The following is a 19,060-nucleotide window of genomic DNA, read 5'->3' on the forward strand; positions in this document are numbered from 1 at the left end:
TTTTTTTTTTTTGAGAAATCTCGCCTGCTTTATTTATTCAGAAGCCATTGTCATAGGTACAAGATTGGGGTCATGGGGAGTGCCCAACCACACATGTCTACCTATATGTAGGTTACAAGCAAATTTGACGAGATTGCGAGCTTCATAATTGAAGTTCCTACGCTCAAAAACAAAAGAGCAAGAAATGAAACTATTACGAATTGGAGGCTTGTGGTGGCTCGGGGCTGGGATGGTCGTATACGGGCCCATTTGTAAGCATGAGGCCTGTTGCTAAAATAGAAAGTGGACACGTGTAGCTTATAGTCGGTTTGTTTCTGTCACGCGAGTGCCTCTCGATCTGTCTTTCGGCTTTTTTTCTCTCTCGGCCTCTCTTCGTGCTAGGGTTTCCGCCCGCCACTCGGCCCCAGCCGCCACCGGGCTTCTTCTTCCCCACAATAGCTCCTTGCCACTGGACGCGGATCCTCTGCCGTGCGGCGGGGTGCCGTTCGGCGATTGACAGGTGGGCTCGCTGTGAATCAGCCCCACATGCTAGTGTCCCCAACGGCGTGTAACGTACGTCAGGGGAGCTGCTTCCCTTGCCACTACCCCCTGTCAGATCCGATAGCAACTCCGAGGTAATTTGTTGCCCCATTCTCCTCAATAGGCAGTCGACCCACCGATTCCGCTACCCCGAATTCCAGTAGGAGCATGAGCAACGGTGGAAGGACGACCCCGACGCCTTGGACCAGGTCATGACACCGGAAGTCGGAGGTGGAGTCAATTGCCAGGTGCTTCTCTCTCTCTCTCTCTCACCAATGGCTACAATAACGTTGATGTGTTCCCTTTGCAGAAGACTTCGAGCAGCGGCGACGGAAAATTTTGTGCGGCTGTTGCGTGGGGAAGAAGAGGTACGGCATTGGGAGAAGGTAGATGGGCGGGAATTGCAGAAGCTCGCGGCCATGGGGAGGTTGGTTGTGGTGTGTTGGGTGTAGTGGGGTCGGAGTTCCAGGGCTTCCTCGAGCTCCCTGTCAAGTTCGTGGTGGAGATTTGTCATTACCACACCAGTGCGAGGTACACTTCCTTCATGAGGTTTTATCAAGCTTCTTTCTGTTCATTTAATTATGATTGAACTTCTGGTTGAAGAAAACTGCACAGAAGTGGCTGATTTGGAGTTCAGCTTGAGCAGCTCTTGATTTCTTGCTTGTTGCTTGATGTTTTTTATTGAAAAGGAGGATGACCCCCCGCGTCTGCATCGATCGTTACACACAGCCATCAATTGATTTCTTTCATGTTGCTTGATGCAGGATGTAAGTATGCTGGCCCTTTTTGTCATAAATTCTTCACCTATCCAAACATATCAATTTTGCAATAGTTAGAACAATTGAGAAAATTATATCATTCTTGTGGTAAACTGGTTAACATAAAGAAAGATTAGCAAAAACATGCACTCACAGAAGGTGTACTGTAGGCTTTCAGCGATTTTCATATGCAATGTACATGTTTGTCTTTGAACTGGTTTAAGTAATTCAGAAAGTTAACTGGATATATAGCGAAGTTAGTGCAGTAACAGATATCAGGGCTGAAACATAAGAGCATGCATGTATTGAATTGGTAAAATGTAGAGTCAACTGAACGCAGATCAATAGTTTTCCTTATTTTTGGGTAAAGGATCAAACTCTACATTATAAACGCAAATTTCCTTTGTAGCTCGTCCTACATGGAACCTCTTATCTTCAGCCCTTCAACATTGCTTTGAGATCCGTACTCTTCAACTAACTTGTAACAAGCAGATTTCTCTTTTTTGTTTCTCTCAAATGAAAGAATATATGGACTTCAAACTTTACAGATCAAACAAACTTTACAACTTCAATGTGTGAAAAAACTTTCAGATTTTTTGGACCAACATAAATATACAAAATGAGGATTTTTTTTATTAAAAAAATAAATTTTAGCATTTTAAATGCATGAACAAATTTGAAAGTTTTTTCCCACGTATTAATTAGAATGTTTCGTTGTCCTGCAAAGTTTGAAGTTTATACGTTGTTTCGTTTGAGAGAAACAAAAATTATAAATGTGCCTACACGGATCTTGATGCCAAAATGGATGGCTAAGATAACGGGTACCGTGTAGCTCAATCTACACAAAACCACACTCATAAACTGCCTCATTATAAATTCTTCTCAACATCAGTGGGTGACTTTCAGTTGGCATTTCAGAAGGCACCCTTTCGGTTTTATACACAATTACATATTTGATATTCTCTTATCAATTTCAGAATTCCCTTGATTGGCGGCCGTTTGTGTATTCCTGAATTTCTAATTGCCTGCTATTCCCCATTCCAACTACATAAGGTGAGTAGTTTGAGCTTAGAGAGATGCCTTATGAATTGTTTTGACAACAAATCATTTTTGTAGCAGTTTCCCATTCAGATGGTGCACACTTTGCATGAGCCACATACTAAATGCTTTCTTTAGCAGATGTACACTAGAAGGATTAGCAGCCACATCTTAGTTTAAGTTTCATTTTTGGCATGGCATGTACATAATTAGAGGATGAATAACTATTTTCTCTTCGTAATCAATACTAAAAACATGTTGAAATCATCTTCCATACCCTTCTGTTGTCTTAATGGATTCAGATGTATCATTGGTGAAGTAGATTTAAAATCAAGCTCTTTCTGATAAATTATTTGGAGGATTTTTTTTTTCGAAAAGGAAATTATTTGGAGGATAGACATCTTTACAGTTACTAAGCTCCCAGGATTTACTGGCCCGTGGTGCATCGGGGGCTTTGGGCAGCGTGTGGGCCCTGTTGGTTAGTGTGAGGAAATGATGGTCACGCCTCCTGGTTCACGCTTCGTTAAAAAGAAAAACGCGGTTGACCCAGCCTCGTGTTGTTCTTCACCAGACCAAGGGAACGCACATCGTGAGAGGCGGCTAGTATTCCCGCCTTCCCGGTGGTCAGCCCCCGTCCACCGGTAGCCGCGACCAGGAGCTTCCTCAGGCCACCGCTCGCGACCTCCTTCACACCCCCAAACACATACGTGACCCCTGCACCGTCCTGCTTTATGGCGGCGGAAGTGCACCCTCGCGGTGTAGTCGGCAGCATCGGGGCGGCTCCCCGCGGCATGGCTGCACGGTGGTGGTGTTCCTTGGCCTGAACACGAAATTGCTGCGAGAGACAGCATCGAGCCCCTGCGTCCAGTGGTGCGACACTCCAAGGCCAACGATGCCCTCTTCAGTGCACGTCTCTGCGGCGTGTGGCTGGAGCAAGCATGTTGCATAATTTCTATCTTTTCTCTCTCTCTTGGCAGTTGGCAATGTTAGGTAACTGATCTGAAGCTATTTGGTAAATCGAGTATATGACCATGAACATGACCTCAAGCATTTTTACTTTGGAAAACCTGAAACTAATCAGATTTACAGTGTGTTTTGTTTTACACATGACTTTACTTCAGCTATTGGAACTATATAACTTCTGTATGTTCATATCAGTGCTTGGTTTTATATTTATTTACATTTTTAATGGCTTCAATTCATAATACATTTGTGAGCCGTATGTCTCGCCTGTCATTGCCATCTTGCTATATTTCCTCTATGAATACAGGTCTACCTTATAGAAGCGGATGCTAGAGAAAAGCAAGTAAACTACTTTAATTTTCTTCATAAGCATTCGTGAGAAAATGTTCCATTTTTTTGGAAAAATGCAAGAAGTAACCGAGTAGAAAATATTAGTAGAGGCTTATGAGTTGTTAGTGTTGTCAATGCTTAAAGCAGTTTTATCTAATTTCCCGTTAACCATGTGTTAGGTTACGGCGGTCTTCTTGCGGAGGGGGAGCTTTCGGTGGTTGGGCTCCGTCTGATGCGTCGGTCTTCTCCGGTCTGCTTGGTTGGTGGCGTCTTTTGGCTGCTGGGCTTCGTTGGTCTGCTCGCCTTCCTGCGCTCGAACTAAGGTTTTGGTTTCGCTCCTCTTCGGTTTTGCTCCCTGATGCTCTGATTCTTGTGTTGATTGTGTAATGGGGTATGGCTGTGGGGAATTGCAGGTGGGAGTTTTTTGGTGGGAAGGGGGCGGCGGGGGCTATCTGGTGGTTGGGGCGTCTGTGTTTGCCGCTGCTGGTTTTGGGGTCGATTTTGGTGGTGGCGCTGTTGTGTTCGGGAGTGGGGGTTTCAGTTCTTGTGCCACAGCGTGCCTGATGGCAGTAGCTTGGGATTCACTTTGATGATTTATAATTGCTCCCGAGATTTGTTCACGCCAAGTGGTTCACGCATTAATTGAGTAATCACTTTGTATGGTTCACCAGCACGTATCTGTTCTGTTTTTGTGAGAATATTAGGTTTTTGTGTGTTGAAGAAGACTGGGCCGATTTGCACTGTCTTAAAATATGGAATTGGATGCTGTAGAAAGCTGGCTTAATCATTTTCTCATTCAGATTTATATCGAGCGTAATGTTTGTTTTAGACAACTTGCTTTGAATGCGAATGTAGATCAGATGGTGTGTATTGTTGCTCATGACTCGGACAGCATTGTTCAGAAAACAAAATTCTCCTTTGGTGGAATTACAATATATATTGGTGGTTTGCTGCCAAATGGAGTCGTGTGTTGCTCAAAACCGAATAGTATTTTTTTCCTGCCAGAATCCTATAAGATAGTTCTTCTTGGATTATTGTTTATGCAGTCACATAATTGGCATTGGTCCAAGTTTTCTCATTTTTCACTTCAAACATGGACGTAATACATGTATTTCTCTGCCTAGACTTTATTTCTTTGTACATTTTATTTGTCAGCCCCAACGGCTCTCCGTAGGTGCCAATATCTTTATGACAAAAACAACGCATAGATTGTTTGTATGGCACACAGCTGCAACCAAGTTAACTTAGTTATGTACCTTTTGTCAGAGGAGAGATGAGACCAGGAGGAGCTCCCTTTTTATTCTAAAAAGAAAGATGAATGCCGCTTCTCCACCACAAACATATTGCTTATCAGCCTTCAGTCTGAAGTACGAGTTTATACTGTTTGCATAGTACTGAAGTCAAACTCCATGTCCGAGCCATATTGCTGTTAGTGTTCATTTCTAGGCAATGATTTCTTCGAGGCCAGTCTAGAAAAACATTTCAAGTTTAAGTAACACAGGAATGTCTTGGCCTCTTGGGCTTGTGGACAACATAAGTCCAGTACGTATTGGCCGCAGTGCTATTCACTAATTGACTATGGTTATTGTTCTCTTATTACCTTAAACAGACGTAGTAATACATGAAGGATTGTTTCGCTCTTCAGAAACTGTACATTCACTCATTCAGTAGACTCTTCTTTCCAAGTGAACATAGTTTCATGGATTATCTTGGCTCCTACCACCATCACCTAATATAGAAGGAAATTTACTAACACCTTCTCTATCCACTTCTCCTTTCGGTGACTATATCGAATCCATATTACACGCTTGCTTCATCGACCTTACTTGGACTGACTCCTAAGTGTAGTGAAATGAAAAATAATCTGACCTTACTTGGATCGACTCCTAAGTGCACTCAAATAAAAAGTAATCTGACCTCACTACCGGAACAGGGCCATACCCCGACGGCCAGAACAATGCTGACGGCCCCCGTCGGCTTCTCCGGAGATATGCCGACAGCCTGGTTCTGGCCGTCGGCGTACAAAGGCCGTCGGGCTACGCAGAGATAAGCCGACGGCACCCGTCGGCATAGAACGGCCGTCGGCCTATCTACATATACGCCGACAGCTACCGTCGGCTTACGAAGGCCGTCGGCATACACGTGGGGCCCGGCCACCCCCTGGCAAACGGCGTCAGAGCTATGCCGACGGCCTAGACGGGGGGCCGTCGGCATAGGTCCGCAGGCCACGTCATTGATCCAGGCCGCACCATGCAGAGGCTATGCCGACGGCTGCCGTCGGCATATCTGCCACGTCAGTGATCCGCGGCACGCTGGTCGGATCTATGCCGACGGCTAGGCCGTCGGCATAGTTAAATTTTTTTTCCGTACATATTTTTTAATGCTTTTTTGTGTATTATTATATCAACTAACATGTAGCATGTTAAATATAAACATACATATGAATATATATGTAGTTTGTATTTTTTTCATATATTATGAATATATATATATATATATATATAGTTTGTATTTTTTCGAGCACGTTAATAATGTGCGGTCATGTTCTTTTAAATATAGATCCTTATATTTTATTAAAATCAAAAACAGCTATGCCGACAGAAGTTTTGTGGCAGTTGCAAACGCCCGACACCCGTCTCCAGAGAGTGACCCCCCTCACATCCGCGGTGTGCCCCCCCTCATGGACGGCGCCGCCGCCGGCACCTGGAGGAGGGAAACGGACGCGTCGGGTCTACACGGAGTGGATGTAGCTGTGGTTTTTGCCCGGATGTTGCTCCCGAGTGTCCCTCTGGGCCGACCTAACACAACCGGGTGGAGAGGTCCACTGGTCAAAGCCCGTCCGTGCAAAGTCAGAAGGCTAGATCCCGTGGTCAAACGCTCCATGGTTAGCCGGGACGGGGGCCCTGGGGGGTAGCAATGCCACCGGAGCGTCGTACCGGGCCCTCATACATGCGGGGTGGTGTTGTGGCATGTCCGAAGAGGCGGCACGCGTCTCCGGGTTGTGGCCCCCCTCACAGACGGCAATGAAACGGTAGTAGACGTTCTGCGGTAACGATGCAGCGTGAATATTATTAAATACTTGGAGCGCGATAAAATCATGAGTTTTTTACACAACGTGGGCACATGTGCTATAGGACTGATGGTAATTTTTCATAATTTTTTGTGATGGAGAAGTATCTGAACACTTCCCTCTACGCGGATTGCTCTTCGCACGTCTACGACTGTGGCCGGCGGCCTCCGGGGGCTAGCATACCGTCAAATCTTGTGTAGGCGGCCTCTCACAAATCTGGAAGTGTTGCGGCGGTTGCAAACACCCAGCACGCATCTCCGGGGTGTGCCCCCCCCTCACGGACGACGCCGCCGCCGGCACCCGGAGGGAGGAAACGGACGCGTCGGGTCTACAAGGAGTGGATGTAGCTGTGGGTTTGGCCCGGATGTTGCTCCAAAGTGTTCCTCTGGGCCGACCTAACACAACCGGGTGGAGAGGTCCACTGGTCAAAGCCCGTCCGTGCAAAGTCAAAGGGCTAGATCCCGTGGTCAAACGCTACAGGGTTAGGCGGGACGGGGGCCCTGGGGGGTAGCAATGCCACCGGAGCGTCGTACCGGGCCCTCATACATGCGGGGTGGTGTTGTGGCATGTCCGAAGAGGCGGCACGCGTCTCCGGGTTGTGGCCCCCCTCACGGACGGCAATGAAACGGTAGTAGACGTTCTGCGGTAACGATGCAGCGTGAATATTATTAAATACTTGGAGCGCGATAAAATCATGAGTTTTTTACACAATGTGGGCACATGTGCTATAGGACTGATGGTAATTTTTCATAATTTTTTGTGATGGAGAAGTATCTGAACACTTCCCTCTACGCGGATTGCTCTTCGCATGTCTACGACTGTGGCCGGCGGCCTCCGGGGGCTAGCATACCGTCAAATCTTGCGTAGGCGGCCTCTCACAAATCTGGAAGTGTTGAGGCGGTTGCAAACGCCCAGCACGCGTCTCCGGGGTGTGCCCCCCCCTCACGGACGCCGCCGCCGGCGGCACCTGGAGGGGGGAAACGGACGCGTCGGGTCTACACGGAGTGGATGTAGCTGTGGGTTTGGCCCGAATGTTGCTCCAAAGTGTTCCTCTGGGCCGACCTAACACAACCGGGTGGAGAGGTCCACTGGTCAAAGCCCGTCCGTGCAAAGTCAAAGGGCTAGATCCCGTGGTCAAACGCTACAGGGTTAGCCGGGACGGGGGCCCTCGGGGGTAGCAATGCCACCGGAGCGTCGTACCGGGCCCTCATACATGCGGGGTGGTGTTGTGGCATGTCCGAAGAGGCGGCATGCGTCTCCGGGTTGTGGCCCCCCTCACGGATGGCAATGAAACGGTAGTAGACGTTCTGCGGTAACGATGCAGCGTGAATATTATTAAATACTTGGAGCGCGATAAAATCATGAGTTTTTTACACAACATGGGCACATGTGCTATAGGACTGATGGTAATTTTTCATAATTTTTTGTGATGGAGAAGTATCTGAACACTTCCCTCTACGCGGATTGCTCTTCGCATGTCTACGACTGTGGCCGGCGGCCTCCGGGGGCTAGCATACCGTCAAATCTTGCGTAGGCGGCCTCTCACAAATCTGGAAGTGTTGAGGCGGTTGCAAACGCCCAGCACGCGTCTCCGCGGTGGGCCCCCCCCCCTCACGGACGCCGCCGCCGCCGGCACCTGGAGGGGGGAAACGGACGCGTCGGGTCTACACGGAGTGGATGTAGCTGTGGGTTTGGCCCGGATGTTGCTCCAAAGTGTTCCTCTGGGCCGACCTAACACAACCGGGTGGAGAGGTCCACTGGTCAAAGCCCGTCCGTGCAAAGTCAAAGGGCTAGATCCCGTGGTCAAACGCTACAGGGTTAGGCGGGACGGGGGCCCTGGGGGGTAGCAATGCCACCGGAGCGTCGTACCGGGCCCTCACACATGCAGGGTGGTGTTGTGGCATGTCCGAAGAGGCGGCACGCGTCTCCGGGTTGTGGCCCCCCTCACGGACGGCAATGAAACGGTAGTAGACGTTCTGCGGTAACGGTGCAGCGTGAATATTATTAAATACTTGGAGCGCGATAAAATCATGAGTTTTTTACACAACGTGGGCACATGTGCTATAGGACTGATGGTAATTTTTCATAATTTTTTGTGATGGAGAAGTATCTGAACACTTCCCTCTACGCGGATTGCTCTTCGCACCTCTACGACTGTGGCCGGCGGCCTCCGGGGGCTAGCATACCGTCAAATCTTGCGTAGGCGGCCTCTCACAAATCTGGAAGTGTTGAGGCGGTTGCAAACGCCCAGCACGCGTCTCCGGGGTGTGCCCCCCCCCCCCTCACGGACGCCGCCGCCGCCGGCACCTGGAGGGGGGGAACGGACGCGTCGGGTCTACACGGAGTGGATGTAGCTGTGGGTATGGCCCGGATGTTGCTCCAAAGTGTTCCTCTGGGCCGACCTAACACAACCGGGTGGAGAGGTCCACTGGTCAAAGCCCGTCCGTGCAAAGTCAAAGGGCTAGATCCCGTGGTCAAACGCTACAGGGTTAGGCGGGACGGGGGCCCTAGGGGGTAGCAATGCCACCGGAGCGTCGTGCCGGGCCCTCATACATGCGGGGTGGTGTTGTGGCATGTCCGAAGAGGCGGCACACGTCTCCGGGTTGTGGCCCCCCTCACGGACGGCAATGAAACGGTAGTAGACGTTCTGCGGTAACGATGCAGCGTGAATATTATTAAATACTTGGAGCGCGATAAAATCATGAGTTTTTTACACAACGTGGGCACATGTGCTTTAGGACTAATGGTAATTTTTCATAATTTTTTGTGATGGAGAAGTATCTGAACACTTCCCTCTACGCGGATTGCTCTTCGCACGTCTACGACTGTGGCCGGCGGCCTCCGGGGGCTAGCATACCGTCAAATCTTGCGTAGGCGGCCTCTCACAAATCTGGAAGTGTTGAGGCGGTTGCAAACGCCCAACACGCGTCTCCGGGGTGTGCCCCCCCCCCTCACGGACGCCGCCGCCGCCGGCACCTGGAGGGGGGAAACGGACGCGTCGGGTCTACACGGAGTGGATGTAGCTGTGGGTTTGGCCCGGATGTTGCTCCAAAGTGTTCCTCTGGGCCGACCTAACACAACCGGGTGGAGAGGTCCACTGGTCAAAGCCCGTCCGTGCAAAGTCAAAGGGCTAGATCCAGTGGTCAAACGCTACAGGGTTAGGCGGGACGGGGGCCCTGGGGGGTAGCAATGCCACCGGAGCGTCGTACCGGGCCCTCATACATGCGGGGTGGTGTTGTGGCATGTCCGAAGAGGCGGCACGCGTCTCCGGGTTGTGGCCCCCCTCACGGACGGCAATGAAACGGTAGTAGACGTTCTGCGGTAACGATGCAGCGTGAATATTATTAAATACTTGGAGCGCGATAAAATCATGAGTTTTTTACACAACGTGGGCACATGTGTTGTAGGACTGATGGTAATTTTTCATAATTTTTTGTGATGGAGAAGTATCTAAACACTTCCCTCTATGCGGATTGCTCTTCGCACGTCTACGACTGTGGCCGGCGGCCTCCGGGGGCTAGCATACCGTTAAATCTTGCGTAGGCGGCCTGTCACAAATCTGGAAGTGTTGAGGCGGTTGCAAACGCCCAGCACGCGTCTCCGGGGTGTGCCCCCCCCCCCTCACGGCCGCCGCCGCCGCCGGCACCTAGAGGGGGGAAACGGACGCGTCGGGTCTACACGGAGTGGATGTAGCTGTGGGTTTGGCCCGGATGTTGCTCCAAAGTGTTCCTCTGGGCCGACCTAACACAACCGGGTGGAGAGGTCCACTGGTCAAAGCCCGTCCGTGCAAAGTCAAAGGGCTAGATTCCGTGGTCAAACGCTACAGGGTTAGGCGGGACGGGGGCCCTGGGGGGTAGCAATGCCACCGGAGCGTCGTACCGGGCCCTCATACATGCGGGGTGGTGTTGTGGCATGTCCGAAGAGGAGGCACGCGTCTCCGGGTTGTGGCCCCCCTCACGGACGACAATGAAATGGTAGTAGACGTTCTGCGGTAACGATGCAGCGTGAATATTATTAAATACTTGGAGCGCGATAAAATCATGAGTTTTTTACACAACGTGGGCACATGTGCTATAGGACTGATGGTAATTTTTCATAATTTTTTGTGATGGAGAAGTATCTGAACACTTCCCTCTACGCGGATTGCTCTTCGCACGTCTACGACTGTGGCCGGCGGCCTCCGGGGGCTAGCATACCGTCAAATCTTGCGTAGGCGGCCTCTCACAAATCTGGATGTGTTGAGGCGGTTGCAAACGCCCAGCACGCGTCTCCGGGGTGTGCCCCCCCCCCCCTCACGGCCGCCGCCGCCGCCGGCACCTGGAGGGGGGAAACAGACGCGTCGGGTCTACACGGAGTGGATGTAGCTGTGGGTTTGGCCCGGATGTTGCTCCAAAGTGTTCCTCTGGGCCGACCTAACACAACCGGGTGGAGAGGTCCACTGGTCAAAGCCCGTCCGTGCAAAGTCAAAGGGCTAGATCCCGTGGTCAAACGCTACAGGGTTAGGCGGGACGGGGGCCCTGGGGGTAGCAATGCCACCGGAGCGTCGTACCGGGCCCTCATACATGCGGGGTGGTGTTGTGGCATGTCCGAAGAGGCGGCACGCGTCTCCGGGTTGTGGCCCCCCTCACGGACGGCAATGAAACGGTAGTAGACGTTCTGCGGTAACGATGCAGCGTGAATATTATTAAATACTTGGAGCGCGATAAAATCATGAGTTTTTTACACAACGTGGGCACATGTGCTGTAGGACTGATGGTAATTTTTCATAATTTTTTGTGATGGAGAAGTATCTGAACACTTCCCTCTACGCGGATTGCTCTTCGCACGTCTACGACTGTGGCCGGCGGCCTCCGGGGGCTAGCATACCATCAAATCTTGCGTAGGCGGCCTCTCACAAATCTGGAAGTGTTGAGGCGGTTGCAAACGCCCAGCACGCGTCTCCGGGGTGTGCCCCCCCCCCTTCACGGCCGCCGCCGCCGCCGGCACCTGGAGGGGGGAAACGGGCGCGTCGGGTCTACACGGAGTGGATGTAGGTGTGGGTTTGGCCCGGATGTTGCTCCAAAGTGTTCCTCTGGGCCAACCTAACACAACCGGGTGGAGAGGTCCACTGGTCAAAGCCCGTCCGTGCAAAGTCAAAGGGCTAGATCCCGTGGTCAAACGCTACAGGGTTAGCCGGGACGGGGGCCCTGGGGGGTAGCAATGCCACCGGAGCGTCGTACCGGGCCCTCACACATGCGGGGTGTTGTTGTGGCATGTCCGAAGAGGCGGCACGCGTCTCCGGGTTGTGGCCCCCCTCACGGACGGCAATGAAACGGTAGTAGACGTTCTGCGGTAACGATGCAGCGTGAATATTATTAAATACTTGGAGCGCGATAAAATCATGAGTTTTTTACACAACGTGGGCACATGTGCTATAGGACTGATGGTAATTTTTCATAATTTTTTGTGATGGAGAAGTATCTGAACACTTCCCTCTACGCGGATTGCTCTTCGCACATCTACGACTGTGGCCGGCGGCCTCCGGGGGCTAGCATACCGTCAAATCTTGCGTAGGCGGCCTCTCACAAATCTGGAAGTGTTGAGGCGGTTGCAAACGCCCAGCACGCGTATCCGGGGTGTGCCCCCTCCCCCACGGACGCCGCCGCCGCCGGCTCCTGGAGGGGGGAAACGGACGCGTCGGGTCTACACGGAGTGAATGTAGCTGTGGGTTTGGCCCGGATGTTGCTCCAAAGTGTTCCTCTGGGCCGACCTAACACAACCGGGTGGAGAGGTCCACTGGTCAAAGCCCGTCCGTGCAAAGTCAAAGGGCTAGATCCCGTGGTCAAACGCTACAGGGTTAGGCGGGACGGGGGCCCTGGGGGTAGCAATGCCACCGGAGCGTCGTACCGGGCCCTCATACATGCGGGGTGGTGTTGTGGCATGTCCGAAGAGGCGGCACGCGTCTTCGGGTTGTGGCCCCCCTCACGGACGGCAATGAAACGGTAGTAGACGTTCTGCGGTAACGATGGAGCGTGAATATTATTAAATACTTGGAGCGCGATAAAATCATGAGTTTTTTACACAACGTGGGCACATGTGCTATAGGACTGATGGTAATTTTTCATAATTTTTTGTGATGGAGAAGTATCTGAACACTTCCCTCTACGCGGATTGCTCTTCGCACGTCTACGACTGTGGCCGGCGGCCTCCGGGGGCTAGCATACCGTCAAATCTTGCGTAGGCGGCCTCTCACAAATCTGGAAGTGTTGAGGCGGTTGCAAACGCCCAGCACGTGTCTCCGGGGTGTGCCCCCCCCTCACGGACGCCGCCGCCGCCGGCACCTGGAGGGGGGAAACGGACGCGTCGGGTCTACACGGAATGGATGTAGCTGTGGGTTTGGCCCGAATGTTGCTCCAAAGTGTTCCTCTGGGCCGACCTAACACAACCGGGTGGAGAGGTCCACTGGTCAAAGCCCGTCCGTGCAAAGTCAAAGGGCTAGATCCCGTGGTCAAACGCTACAGGGTTAGCCGGGACGGGGACCCTGGGGGGTAGCAACGCCACCGGAGCATCGTACCGGGCCCTCATACATGCGGGGTGGTGTTGTGGCATGTCCAAAGAGGCGGCACGCGTCTCCGGGTTGTGGCCCCCCTCACGGACGGCAATGAAACGGTAGTAGACGTTCTGCGGTAACGATGCAGCGTGAATATTATTAAATACTTGGAGCGCGATAAAATCATGAGTTTTTTACACAACGTGGGCACATGGGCTATAGGACTGATGGTAAGTTTCATAATTTTTTGTGATGGAGAAGTATCTGAACACTTCCCTCTACGCGGATTGCTCTTCGCACGTCTACGACTGTGGCCGGCGGCCTCCGGGGGCTAGCATACCGTCAAATCTTGCGTAGGCGGCCTCTCACAAATCTGGAAGTGTTGAGGCGGTTGCAAACGCCCAGCACGCGTCTCCGGGGTGTGCCCCCCCCTCACGGACGCCGCCGCCGCCGGCACCTGGAGGGGGGAAACGGACGCGTCGGGTCTACACGGAGTGGATGTAGCTGTGGGTTTGGCCCGGATGTTGCTCCAAAGTGTTCCTCTGGGCCGACCTAACACAACCGGGTGGAGAGGTCCACTGGTCAAAGCCCGTCCGTGCAAAGTCAAAGGGCTAGATCCCGTGGTCAAACGCTACAGGGTTAGCCGGGACGAGGGCCCTGGGGGGTAGCAATGCCACCGGAGCGTCGTACCGGGCCCTCATACATGCGGGGTGGTGTTGTGGCATGTGCGAAGAGGCGGCACGCGTCTCCGGGTTGTGGCCCCCCTCACGGACGGCAATGAAACGGTAGTAGACGTTCTGCGGTAACGATGCAGCGTGAATATTATTAAATACTTGGAGCGCGATAAAATCATGAGTTTTTTACACAACGTGGGCACATGTGCTATAGGACTGATGGTAATTTTTCATAATTTTTTGTGATGGAGAAGTATCTGAACACTTCCCTCTACGCGGATTGCTCTTCGCACGTCTACGACTGTGGTCGGCGGCCTCCGGGGGCTAGCATACCGTCAAATCTTGCGTAGGCGGCCTCTCACAAATCTGGAAGTGTTGAGGCGGTTGCAAACGCCCAGCACGCGTCTCCGGGGTGTGCCCCCCCCCTCACGGACGCCGCCGCCGCCGGCACCTGGAGGGGGGAAACGGACGCGTCGGGTCTACACGGAGTGGATGTAGCTGTGGGTTTGGCCCGGATGTTGCTCCAAAGTGTTCCTCTGGGCCGACCTAACACAACCGGGTGGAGAGGTCCACTGGTCAAAGCCCGTCCGTGCAAAGTAAAAGGGCTAGATCCCGTGGTCAAACGCTACAGGGTTAGCCAGGACGGGGGCCCTTGGGGGTAGCAATGCCACCGGAGCGTCGTACCGGGCCCTCATACATGCGGGGTGGTGTTGTGGCATGTCCGAAGAGGCGGCACGCGTCTCCGGGTTGTGGCCCCCCTCACGGACGGCAATGAAACGGTAGTAGACGTTCTGCGGTAACGATGCAGCGTGAATATTATTAAATACTTGGAGCGCGATAAAATCATGAGTTTTTTACACAACGTGGGCACATGTGCTATAGGACTGATGGTAATTTTTCATAATTTTTTGTGATGGAGAAGTATCTGAACACTTCCCTCTACGCGGATTGCTCTTCGCACGTCTACGACTGTGGCCGGCGGCCTCCGGGGGCTAGCATACCGTCAAATCTTGGGTAGGCGGCCTCTCACAAATCTAGAAGTGTTGAGGCGGTTGCAAACGCCCAGCACGCGTCTCCGGGGTGTGCCCCCTCCCTCACGGACGCCGCCGCCGCCGGCTCCTGGGAGGGGGGAAACGGACGCGCCGGGTCTACACGGAGTGGATGTAGCTGTGGGTTTGGCCCGGATGTTGCTCCAAAGTGTTCCTCTGGGCCGACCTAACACAACCGGGTGGAGAGGTCCACTGGTCAAAGCCCGTCCGTGCAAAGTCAAAGGGCTAGATCCCGTGGTCAAACGCTACAGGGTTAGGCGGGACGGGGGCCCTGGGGGGTAGCAATGCCACCGGAGCGTCGTACCGGGCCCTCATACATGCGGGGTGGTGTTGTGGCATGTCCGAAGAGGCGGCACGCGTCTCCGGGTTGTGGCCCCCCTCACGGACGGCAATGAAACGGTAGTAGACGTTCTGCGGTAACGATGCAGCGTGAATATTATTAAATACTTGGAGCGCGATAAAATCATGAGTTTTTTACACAACGTGGGCACATGTGCTATAGGACTGATGGTAATTTTTCATAATTTTTTGTGATGGAGAAGTATCTGAACACTTCCCTCTACGCGGATTGCTCTTCGCACGTCTACGACTGTGGCCGGCGGCCTCCGGGGGCTAGCATACCGTCAAATCTTGCGTAGGCGGCCTCTCACAAATTTGGAAGTGTTGAAGCGGTTGCAAACGCCCAACACGCGTCTCCGGGGCGTGCCCCCCCCTCACGGCCGCCGCCGCCGCCGGCACCTGGAGGGGGGAAACGGACGCGTCGGGTCTACACGGAGTGGATGTAGCTGTGGGTTTGGCCCGGATGTTGCTCCAAAGTGTTCCTCTGGGCCGACCTAACACAACCGGGTGGAGAGGTCCACTGGTCAAAGCCCGTCCGTGCAAAGTCAAAGGGCTAGATCCCGTGGTCAAACGCTACAGGGTTAGCCGGGACGGGGGCCCTGGGGGTAGCAATGCCACCGGAGCGTCGTACCGGGCCCTCATACATGCGGGGTGGTGTTGTGGCATGTCCGAAGAGGCGGCACGCGTCTCCGGGTTGTGGCCCCCCTCACGGACGGCAATGAAACGGTAGTAGACGTTCTGCGGTAACGATGCAGCATGAATATTATTAAATACTTGGAGCGCGATAAAATCATGAGTTTTTTACACAACGTGGGAACATGTGCTATAGGACTGATGGTAATTTTTCATAATTTTTTGTGATGGAGAAGTATCTGAACACTTCCCTCTACGCGGATTGCTCTTCGCACGTCTACGACTGTGGCCGGCGGCCTCCGGGGGCTAGCATACCGTCAAATCTTGGGTAGGCGGCCTCTCACAAATCTAGAAGTGTTGAGGCGGTTGCAAACGCCCAGCACGCGTCTCCGGGGTGTGCCCCCTCCCTCACGGACGCCGCCGCCGCCGGCTCCTGGGAGGGGGGAAACGGACGCGTCGGGTCTACACGGAGTGGATGTAGCTGTGGGTTTGGCCCGGATGTTGCTCCAAAGTGTTCCTCTGGGCCGACCTAACACAACCGGGTGGAGAGGTCCACTGGTCAAAGCCCGTCCGTGCAAAGTCAAAGGGCTAGATCCCGTGGTCAAACGCTACAGGGTTAGGCGGGACGGGGGCCCTGGGGGTAGCAATGCCACCGGAGCGTCGTACCGGGCCCTCATACATGCGGGGTGGTGTTGTGGCATGTCCGAAGAGGCGGCACGCGTCTTCGGGTTGTGGCCCCCCTCACGGACGGCAATGAAACGGTAGTAGACGTTCTGCGGTAACGATGGAGCGTGAATATTATTAAATACTTGGAGCGCGATAAAATCATGAGTTTTTTACACAACGTGGGCACATGTGCTATAGGACTGATGGTAATTTTTCATAATTTTTTGTGATGGAGAAGTATCTGAACACTTCCCTCTACGCGGATTGCTCTTCGCACGTCTACGACTGTGGCCGGCGGCCTCCGGGGGCTAGCATACCGTCAAATCTTGCGTAGGCGGCCTCTCACAAATTTGGAAGTGTTGAGGCGGTTGCAAACGCCCAGCACGCGTCTCCCGGGTGTGCCCCCCCCCCCTCACGGACGCCGCCGCCGCCGACACCTGGAGGGGGGAAACGGACGCGTCGGGTCTACACGGAGTGGATGTAGCTGTGGGTTTGGCCCAGATGTTGCTCCAAAGTGTTCCTCTGGGCCGACCTAACACAACCGGGTGGAGAGGTCCACTGGTCAAAGCTCGTCCGTGCAAAGTCAAAGGGCTAGATCCCGTGGTCAAACGCTACAGGGTTAGCCGGGACGGGGGCCCTGGGGGTAGCAATGCCACCGGAGCGTCGTACCGGGCCCTCATACATGCGGGGTGGTGTTGTGGCATGTCCGAAGAGGCGGCACGCGTCTCCGGGTTGTGGCCCCCCTCACGGACGGCAATGAAACGGTAGTAGACGTTCTGCGGTAACGATGCAGCGTGAATATTATTAAATACTTGGAGCGCGATAAAATCATGAGTTTTTTACACAACGCGGGCACATGTGCTATAGGACTGATGGTAATTTTTCATAATTTTTTGTGATGGAGAAGTATCTGAACACTTCCCTCTACGCGGATTGCTCTTCGCACGTCTACGACTGTGGCCGGCGGCCTCCGGGGGCTAGCATACCGTTAAATCTTGCGTAGGCGGCCTGTCACAAATCTGGAAGTGTTGAGGCGGTTGCAAACGCCCAGCATGCGTCTCCGGGGTGTGCCCCCCCCCCCCTCACGGCCGCCGCCGCCGCCGGCACCTGGATGGGGGAAACGGACGCGTCGGGTCTACACGGAGTGGATGTAGCTATGGGTTTGGCCCGGATGTTGCTCCAAAGTGTTCCTCTGGGCCGACCTAACACAACCGGGTGGAGAGGTCCACTGGTCAAAGCCCGTCCGTGCAAAGTCAAAGGGCTAGATCCCGTGGTCAGACGCTACAGGGTTAGGCGGGACGGGGGCCCTGGGGGGTAGCAATGCCACCGGAGCGTCGTACCGGGCCCTCATACATGCGGGGTGGTGTTGTGGCATGTCCGAAGAGGAGGCACGCGTCTCCGGGTTGTGGCCCCCCTCATGGACGACAATGAAATGGTAGTAGACGTTCTGCGGTAACGATGCAGCGTGAATATTATTAAATACTTGGAGCGCGATAAAATCATGAGTTTTTTACACAACGTGGGCACATGTGCTATAGGACTGATGGTAATTTTTCATAATTTTTTGTGATGGAGAAGTATCTGAACACTTCCCTCTACGCGGATTGCTCTTCGCACGTCTACGACTGTGGCCGGCGGCCTCCGGGGGCTAGCATACCGTCAAATCTTGCGTAGGCGGCCTCTCACAAATCTGGAAGTGTTGAGGCGGTTGCAAACGCCCAGCACGCGTCTCCGGGGTGTGCCCCCCCCCCTCACGGCCGCCGCCGCCGCCGGCACCTGGAGGGGGGAAACAGACGCGTCGGGTCTACACGGAGTGGATGTAGCTGTGGGTTTGGCCCGGATGTTGCTCCAAAGTGTTCCTCTGGGCCGACCTAACACAACCGGGTGGAGAGGTCCACTGGTCAAAGCCCGTCCGTGCAAAGTCAAAGGGCTAGATCCCGTGGTCAAACGCTACAGGGTTAGGCGCGACGGGGGCGCTGGGGGTAGCAATGCCACCGGAGCGTCGTACCGGGCCCTCATACATGCGGGGTGGTGTTGTGGCATGTCCGAAGAGGCGGCACGCGTCTCCGGGTTGTGGCCCCCCTCACGGACGGCAATGAAACGGTAGTAGACGTTCTGCGGTAACGATGCAGCGTGAATATTATTAAATACTTGGAGCGCGATAAAATCATGAGTTTTTTACACAACGTGGGCACATGTGCTGTAGGACTGATGGTAATTTTTCATAATTTTTTGTGATGGAGAAGTATCTGAACACTTCCCTCTACGCGGATTGCTCTTCGCACGTCTACGACTGTGGCCGGCGGCCTCCGGGGGCTAGCATACCATCAAATCTTGCGTAGGCGGCCTCTCACAAATCTGGAAGTGTTGAGGCGGTTGCAAACGCCCAGCACGCGTCTCCGGGGTGTGCCCCCCCCCCTTCACGGCCGCCGCCGCCGCCGGCACCTGGAGGGGGGAAACGGGCGCGTCGGGTCTACACGGAGTGGATGTAG

At 53.5% G+C, this 19,060-nt stretch overlaps 1 long non-coding RNA gene across 1 annotated transcript; it reads left to right on the forward strand.

The window, feature by feature from the left end:
• Window positions 1-587: 587 nt before the first annotated feature.
• LOC123155454 (uncharacterized) lies at window positions 588-3,925 on the forward strand. Its single transcript, XR_006477403.1, has 4 exons — window positions 588-1,050; window positions 1,209-1,286; window positions 2,255-2,330; window positions 3,788-3,925. It is a non-coding gene; the product is annotated as an uncharacterized lncRNA (long non-coding RNA).
• The last annotated feature ends 15,135 nt before the right edge of the window (window positions 3,926-19,060 follow it).

This window comes from Triticum aestivum, chromosome 7B (genome assembly GCF_018294505.1).
Source record: "Triticum aestivum cultivar Chinese Spring chromosome 7B, IWGSC CS RefSeq v2.1, whole genome shotgun sequence".
In the NCBI taxonomy this organism is placed as follows: Eukaryota; Viridiplantae; Streptophyta; class Magnoliopsida; order Poales; family Poaceae; genus Triticum; species Triticum aestivum.